This window comes from Protopterus annectens, chromosome 15.part0, assembly GCF_019279795.1.
Source record: "Protopterus annectens isolate FY-2018-M chromosome 15.part0, PAN1.0, whole genome shotgun sequence".
Classification (NCBI taxonomy): domain Eukaryota; kingdom Metazoa; phylum Chordata; order Ceratodontiformes; family Protopteridae; genus Protopterus; species Protopterus annectens.
Genome location: NC_056749.1, coordinates 412,879,041 through 412,885,690, shown reverse-complemented (window position 1 = coordinate 412,885,690; position 6,650 = coordinate 412,879,041). Strand labels below are relative to the sequence as shown.

Here is a 6,650-nt window from a genome sequence, read left to right as displayed (position 1 = left end):
CCATTGAAAATGGGTTCATTTTTGGCCCAATGGACTTTCCCAGTAAACAAACAGCAAATAAATAAATAAATGTATTGTAATACTAATCAAATGTGTGCTTGTATAAGCAAAAATCTGAAAATGCTAATATTTGTTTAAGAACGCTGGGGAATATGTATTCTTTTTATATACATATAAACACACATACGTATACATACACACACACACTGCGACATATGTATTCCATTTATATACATAAAAACAAACATATACATATATGGGTCTATGCCAGAATCTCAAGCTTTCAGAAACTTGAAATTCATATTGTAGAGATGATAGGACTGAGTTTTCGAAAACTCAAATTTCAAAAAATAACAAAAAAATCTACCTTTTTTAATATGTTTCTGCAGGGGGGAAGCCCCCCTACACCCCCATGTGGGGGGCTGTGTCCCCACACCCCCTGCATACTATATATACCAACTCCAAGATTGCACAATAGTGGGGAAAAGCATAAATTCCCAGATCACTGTACTGCAATCTCCATTCAAAAGTTTAGAATTTTCGGAAAATTTCAACTATATCAATTTTGAGTTTCTGATAGGGACTCACACATACATAGGTAACTAATACATGGCTGAAAAGAAAACAGGTAAAGGCAAATATATATATATATATATACATTTTTTTTTTTTGCTTGGAAACCAAGTAAACTCAATAAGCATGTGCATGTTTTGCATGACTACATAGTTAAGTGACTTGCTCAGCATCATACAGCAGGCAAGTGAAGGTTGAGGACCTCATACCCTTGTTACAAGAAGACGACACTCAGCCTTAAACCTCTACACTAAACTGACAGACACTGTGTGCGTATGGGGGGGGGCTCTATATATACACACACACACACACACACACACACACACACACACACACACACACACACACACACACACATATATATATATGGATCTATTTCAGATGACTTGAGTTTTCATAAACATGAAATTAGTATAGACGAGAACATAAAAAAAAATCTACTTTTTTTGTTTGTGTAGGGGGGCAATCCCTTCTGCACCCCTACCCCCCCTGCAAATCATATATACCAACTTCAAGATTGAACTACAGTGAAGAAAAAGGTAAATTTCCCAGTCCTCATTGCACAGCAAACTCCATTCAAAAGCTTCAAGTTTTCAAAAACTCAATCATATGGTCTCAACCATATGAATTTTGAGTTTCTGAAAAGTTGATCAACTGATAAGGATCTATATTTATATATGTATATATGTAAAACATATATATAAATATTTTATATATATATAAAGAGAGATAACATATAAAGAGACATACTAAAAGGAGTATGCATTATTATCATCTAATTGAACAGCCCAAGGCATTTACAAATCTGCAGTGAAGTATTGCTCAAGCAATAATGCCCCAAATGGTCTGTGTTACTTTGTAAATAATGGCCTTTCATGTGTGCTTTGAGGTCCATCTCCACAGGTTAGAGAATGGGCTATCTGTAAATTGGTTGTGTTTTACTTACTTATTGTTTTTATTTACTATATTATTTTTAAAGATGCTTTTGACATGAAATAGTTCCTCCATCTAATGTTTCAGACTTGCTGTAGTATATGTAAAAGGTGTTGGAGAACATATTTTACATCCAAAATATAACATTTTCAAAAATATCCAAATATTTACATCATTTTTGGTCCCTTACTCCTAAAATTTGTGGCTTGTTGCCAATCATTGGTGATTGAAGTCACTAAATGATGACATATATCTGAGTTTCAGCCTTTATTTCTTTTAGAAAATATATGCTAACTCAAATCCTGTTGTTCAAACAACTTTCTAAATTTTATAAGAGCATTATTTAAAATCTGTTCCTACTTTTGACCTTATGTTTGCCCTTTATTTTAGGCTTTTTCCAAATTTTTTGCGCTAAGAGGTTGAGAGGTACGCAATTCTCTTAACTGCTCGATCAATCTCACTCTCACGCAAACACACCTACACTTCTGCTTTCATGCACTCAAGCACACACACAGACACACACACACACACACACACACACACACACACGCACACGCACACACACACGTGCGTGCGCATGCAGTTTTGTTTCTTTTATGTTTCTTTTAAATTTGCACTTGCTAAACAGCAAAAGTGCTGCTTAGTGAGTGTAAAATAATCTTTTCTCAGTTTTATGCACACATACACTCACACAAAATGACAAACACATGCACACTTTTCTATATATATTTTTTTATTTTAAACACTGTAAAAAGCAAAATCACTGCTTAGCATGTGTAAAATAATGACAGCTATTAGCTTTCTTTCAGTCCAAGCTCCACAATAGCTTAATATGCTTCCCTGAAGCAGATGGCTCTTTTTTTCTGCCGGCATTATCTGTACATTAACACCGTACTGGAGAACATCATTGTCCAATCAAAGTGGTGATGTACAGGTCACTCATTCTCTAATTTGTAATATGACATTGTCGTATTACAGTAAGATGTCCTGTTCGATTCTCAGCTAGAGCGTCTTCTGTGTGGAGACATGCGTGAATGGGCGTACCTTCGTTGAAGGTTGTGCATCAGGGCTGGCAACATGGCACGTAAAAATCTACTGCCAATCATTAGCGGACCGGTGTTCTGCTATGACGACCCCTAACCGGGAAAAGCCAAAATACACAACATTCATTAAAGTATACTCCTTTACCAGTTTGTTGTCAGCTGTAGTAAATGTAGTACTAATAAATATCATAATATTTAAGGTATACAAATATAGCCACATTTCTGGTACAGACATAAAATTTTCATGTAGAAATTAGTTTTACAGTAATTATATTTAGTTTGATATTTCTTGGCTTGGCAAAAATTACAAATGTTTTTATCTCCATACAAGTCAATGAAACCTTTGGCCACTGTCACAAAACATTTAGCATTTAAGTTCAATGCCACTTGGTATCAGCAGATGGTGAATTTCTTTATCTTTTTTTTACTGGAGCTGTTTTTAATTTTCTGTTGTTGACTGATGGATATGTTTGTTGATTTTTGCTTTCCTGACCTCTTCTGGCTAACAGAGCTTAGCAAATTCAACAAGGAGTCCCTGGATAAATCTAATAATGTTCACACCACATGATTCATCTCTCATTTCTTAGCTGGGTGAGGCTGCAGTGCTCCAACCTTTCTAACAATCCCCTCCATACCTACAGCTGTTAATGCTTTACAGCTCATCAGTGCAGTTCACCTGTGTTAGTGATCATTGGCAAGTCCATATGGTTCGAATGAATGTTATGATTGCAACTTTTAGTTCAAAAGGAAGAGTCTGTAATGACTCTGTTTTAGCTTCCTTCGAGTTTGTTCAAGCCCTAAGGGATAAACGTCAGGAATAATAAAACTTTACTTCCTTTGCTGCTAAACAAAATGCACTGTGGTTGTATGAATGCCCTTATTTGAGAAGTATTTTTTTTTCAACAAACTCTAATAATATCAGTTTCTGACCTGCATATTTTGAGCAAAGCACATCTGCTATAAGCACAGTATAAATCAGATGAGCCATAGTTCATCACAATAAATTAGATTATGATTATAAAACACTGATGGTTAAGCACAGAAGGAGCAAACAAAATTGTGCTAGGCAGTTAAGCAGCAGAAATCAGAAAATAAAAAGTTATTATCAAATGATTTTATCAAACCATTAGAAGAGAAAAATCATGCATTGAAAAAATCCAGGGAGCATAAGTGAAATTATACACTATCTGTGAAAATGATGAGATGGATAGAAAGTTAGTAGGAGTGCAAAAGTCAAAATGAGAAAAGTAGATTAACAAAAATGTCCTTGGATGCATTCATGGAGTCACACAGTTCATTGTGAAGCTGATATAAATTTACTCTCTCTCTCTCTGTATATATATATATATATATATATATATATATATATATATATATATATATATATATATATATATATATATATATATATATATATATATATATATATATATATATATATATATATATATATATATATATACATATATATATATATATATATATACATATATATATATATATATATATATATATATATATATATATATATATATATATATATATATATATATATATATATATATATATATATATATATATATATATATATACATATAGACACACATACATATATATATATGTATATATACATACATACATATATATATATATATATATATATATATATATATATATATATATATATAAATAACACACACACACACACGCGCGCGCACACACCTACCCCCAAACTCCTCTGCCTTGAAAAATGGCAGCAGTGCTCTTTCGTCCCTTGTAGCAACAAAAATATGAGGAACATTTATGGCTCAGTATTTAATATGGCAGCAGAACCCACATTTTTTCCTTGATATGGTAGCAGTAGGAAGCTTAACAAACATGCACTCTTCCCTCAAATATTTGAAATGGCAGCAGAAACCTTAATAAACTCAAGTAATGTATATGGTAACATATTCTGGCAGCAGAACTCACATTCTTAGGTTCATGGGTTCATAGGTTCATACTAGGCTATCTGCCCGAGGGCATTTATAAGCCTAGCCCATTGTTTTGTGGCTTACGCCACCCCTTTAGTATGGGGAACTATACCCATTATTTTGCTGTGCCTCTGTCGAGCAGTGACACTGAGGTAATTCCTGGGGTATATCTGTGATCTCCCATCCATTGGTCAAGATTTCTCTTGAACAAGGCCAGCGAGGTGCTCTGCCTCACATGTACCGGGATTTTGTTCCACAGCATAGGGAGTCTTTGGGTGATGAATCTATCCCTCCAGCACGTCCTATTAATAGCCGTGTCGAGGTTTAAGTCTCCGCCCTTGTGGCTCTGATGGATCTAGATTTTTGAGGTGAAGCATATTCATCAAATCTGGGTTTGACATGGCCTTGTATGTTAGGCAAAGGTCACCTCTGAGCAAGCGGCGACTGAATAGAGCTGGAGTTCTTTCAGTCGGGCAGCATAGGACAGATTTTTGAGACCCTTTATCCTTTTGGTGAGGAACTTTTGTGGCCTCTCCAGCTGCTGCAAGTGTCGGGTCAGATACATTCCGAATGGGGCATTGTACTCAATCATTGGTCTGATGAGTGATGAGTAAAGGGAGACTATGACCTCCCTTGATCTAGATGAGAATCCCTTCATGATAAGGTGGGCAATGTAGAAGGACTTCCTAACTACTTTAGCTACATGGGTGTCGAATGACAGACTACTATCAACCTGGGTCCCCAGCCTTTGCTCTTGAACTCTCTCTTCAAAGTTCTTTTCAACTTTCCCTTACGGTACTTGTCCGCTATCGGTCTCGTGCCGGTGTTTAGCCTTAGATGGAGTTTACCACCCGCTTTGGGCTGCATTCACAAACAACCCGACTCCGGGAAGACCTGATCCCGACGCGCCGGGGGCCGCCACCGGCCTCACACCGTCCGCGGGCTGAGCCTCGATCACAAGGACTTGGGCCCCCTGGGCGGCGCCGGGGAGACGGACTTCCGTACGCCACATTTCCCTGCGCCCGTCGCCCGGGCGGGGATTCGGCGCTGGGCTCTTCCCTCTTCACTCGCCGTTACTGAGGGAATCCTGGTTAGTTTCTTTTCCTCCGCTTAGTAATATGCTTAAATTCGGCGGGTCGCCACGTCTGATCTGAGGTCGCGTTCCGAGCTGGGGTCGCGGGGTCGGCGGGGCGGCGGCGGCAGGGGGGTCGGCCCCGGGGCGGGGGCGGGGGCGGACGGGCAGCCCGTCCTCTCCCACCCCCTCCCCGGGGGGACCTCCCCGCTCGCCGCCTCCGCCCCGAACCCGCCGGGCTTCCGGGCGGCGGGAGGAGGACGGCCGACGCGGCCCCGGAGCGCGGGGACCGGGCGGGCGGACGTCGGGACCCGCCCCGGGAGGGCAGCCCGGTGGCGCTACCACCGACAGCCTCCGGGGGGGCGGGACCGACGCGCGCCCGCTCCCTTCCCGTCCTCGGACGGGCTCCCCGGCTCGGGGCGGCGGGGGGACTCGTCTCCTCCGTCCGCGTCTCTCCCTGGGGGGACGGGGGGGCCCGCAGCGGGGCTCCCTCGACTCCCCGGCCGCGCCCTCCGCGGGGGCCGGACGACCCCCCGTGGGCGATGGAAGGCACGACGACCCTCAGACAGGCGTAGCCCCGGGAGTAACCCGGGGCCGCAAAGTGCGTTCGAAGTGTCGATGATCAATGTGTCCTGCAATTCACATTAGTTCTCGCAGCTAGCTGCGTTCTTCATCGACGCACGAGCCGAGTGATCCACCGCTCAGAGTCGTACTGCTTCTCGTCCGCCGGGGGCACCGCCCCGGCGTCGCACCTCGTGACGAGCACGTATGACAGCAACAATGTTGGGCAACTGCCAAAACAAAAAGGCTGTACTTCTCTGATCTGAACTGCTCAGATGAACCAATCAGAGAGACAACTTCCTGGAGATCAAATCAGAGATGAATACCGATGCCGAAAGAAAAAAGAAAACCCAGCAGCAGACAAGTGGAGCATATATTTGTCTCTCTGTCTTTTTTTTTTTAAACCCAGGCTGGGTCCCTCAGCCAGCACCAGCCCCTAAGCAGCTGCCTACATCTCCATGTGCCTGATCCAGCCCTGATAAGAGTTATGAAACT

General features: G+C 41.2%; 1 non-coding gene across 1 annotated transcript; it reads right to left on the bottom strand.

Moving 5' to 3' along the window:
- Positions 1-6,149: 6,149 nt before the first annotated feature.
- LOC122790205 lies at positions 6,150-6,303 on the bottom strand. Its single transcript, XR_006362964.1, has one exon. It is a non-coding gene; the product is annotated as a 5.8S ribosomal RNA (ribosomal RNA).
- Positions 6,304-6,650: the final 347 nt, after the last annotated feature.